Genomic DNA, 2,500 nt, shown 5'->3' with positions numbered 1-2,500 from the left:
AAAATTGATTTCATTCCGACTAAAACTAAATAGTGGAAGAAACTCCCTAGTCGCATTGTTGAGTCTTAAGATTCATTTTTATTATTATTATTATTACTATTATTATCATTATTAATATTATCATTTTAATTTTTATTATTATTATTATTATTATTATTATTATTATTATTATTACTTGCTAAGCTACAACCCCAGTTTGAAAAGCAAGATGTTTTAAGCCCAAGGGCTCCAACACGTAAAAATAGCCCAGTTAGGAAGGGAAATAAGGAAATAAATAAACGATATAAGAAGTAACGAACAATTGGAATAAAGTATCTAAAAAACATTAACGTTGGATGTATATCAATAATAGTTTTGAATCTAAATTGGATTTGAATTACCCCATCTTCAATATAGTCATGGCAGTGAGATGACATTAATCAGAATCAAATTGATTTCATTCCGGCTGCAGCTAAATAGTGGAAGAAACTCTCTAGTTGCATTGTTGAGTCCCGGGAATTTCAAGAATTCAAAACTAGCTTTAGCACTTTCCTTAAAAGATAAGATCGGGAATAGCCTAGTTCGTTACCCTTAATCTCTATCTAATATAATTTGATAATTGCTTGAATATTTTTGGAACTGTCTGAATGTTCCATTTAGAGACAAGTGCTTTATTTGACATAAGCATTTCTAGTTTTTAAGAAAAGATTTAACTGCGCTAACAAGCAATCAAGATATTAACAATTTCTGAGTCGGTATATTCAATATTCATTGGGAGTTAACTATTATTATTACTAAATGCTAAGCTACAACCCTAGTTGGAAAAGCAGGATACTATAAGCCCAGGGGCCCCAACAGGGAAAATAGCTCAGTGGGGAAAGGAAACAAGGATACATAAAATATTTTAAGAACTTTAACAACATTAAAATAAATATTTCCTATAAAAAACAATACAAACTTAAACACAAAAGAGGAAGAGAAACCAGATAGAATAGGGTTCCCAAGTGTACCCTCAAGCAAGAGAACTCTAACCAAAGACAGTGGAAGATCATGGTACAGAGGCTATGGTACTACCCAGGACTAGAGAACAATGGTTTGATTTTGTAGTGCCTTCTCCCAGAAGAGCTGCGTACCATAGCTAAAGAGTCTCTTCTATCCTTACCAAGAGGAAAGTAAAGCCACTGCACAATTACAGTGCAGTTGTTAACCCCTTGAGAGAAGAATTAATTGTCGTAGAGGTAGTTGTCCTTAGGGGGTTGGGGGGTTAGGGCAGATTCACACCTGACACTCACGCTCACGCCCAAGTCACGGTCAAGCTCTCACTCAGCTCATTTTACTGGTGTGTTCACATATGCCGCTCAAGCTCTCCTGAGCTCAGTTTGTTTTGTGTTGGCATTGGTGAATGTGTGATTTTTCGGCTCTAGAATTAGCGGGTATAGCCACAGCGCTGGCTGAGGAAGAGGGAGAGAGAGAAAAAAAAGAGGAGATTTTGGGTGCATCCTATGCTAGTGAAGAGTGAAGGAGAATATAACACTTTATATCCCCATCTTATAGATGACGAAGAAAAATTCTTTAATTATTTCCGCATGCCAAAAGGGACATTTGAGTATATTTTGTCCAAAATTGGATCAGATATAATGAAGGAAGACACTTTCATTCACGTCCTGCCCACACAAAGAGCTGACTGCGACTGCAAAACGTTTTCACACCTTACAGGCTTACACTCAAGCTCCCGATCTTGCTCTCGCTCAAGTTTGAGCACGTTCAAAATATCTTTTGCTTTGATCGTGAGCTTGACTGTGACCGTGACTGGAGTTGAGCGAAAATGATTGCTTGGATGGTTTGAATACTCTGCCTGTTTATCATTAAAGAATATTTGAGCGCGATCAATTGCGTGCACGTGAGTGTGAGTGTCAGGTGTGAATCAGCCCTTATTGTCCACGGGCCTACGTTTCCTAGACTCAATGAAATTTATACCGCTAGATACGGATCCAGTATTCCAGCAATCATCAAATGATAAAGTTCACATTCTTTTGAACTTTGCCAAAAGCACAAGCCAATTCAGTTCCGCATAAAACTAATTATGTTTAATGCGATAATTTCCTCTGCTACTTTTACTGATATAAATATCATTACTAAATATACTTACAGGTTTCTAGATATATATCACAACGAGTAATAATTGATATTAAATGAGATTCCATATTCCATTAAAAAAATTCCCAGAAGAAATCACCATCTCTATTAATATACTTCGCAGAGGTAACAATAGGAAGAAAGAGAAAAAGAAAGTTTTAATTGGACGATATATCAATAATAATAATAATAATAATAATAATAATAATAATAATAATAATAATAATAATAATAATAATAATAATATGCAATTGAAAAGCATAATTCACCCATTCATGAATATGCATCATGCAAAATAGAAACGAAAGGCTTAAGACACATTTCATATATGACCACCTTATCACGGTCATAAATGGGCGTCTTGTCACGTTACTGCTCATAATTC

This window comes from Palaemon carinicauda, chromosome 45, assembly GCF_036898095.1.
Source record: "Palaemon carinicauda isolate YSFRI2023 chromosome 45, ASM3689809v2, whole genome shotgun sequence".
NCBI classification, from domain to species: Eukaryota; Metazoa; Arthropoda; class Malacostraca; order Decapoda; family Palaemonidae; genus Palaemon; species Palaemon carinicauda.
This window is presented reverse-complemented; position numbering follows the sequence as displayed.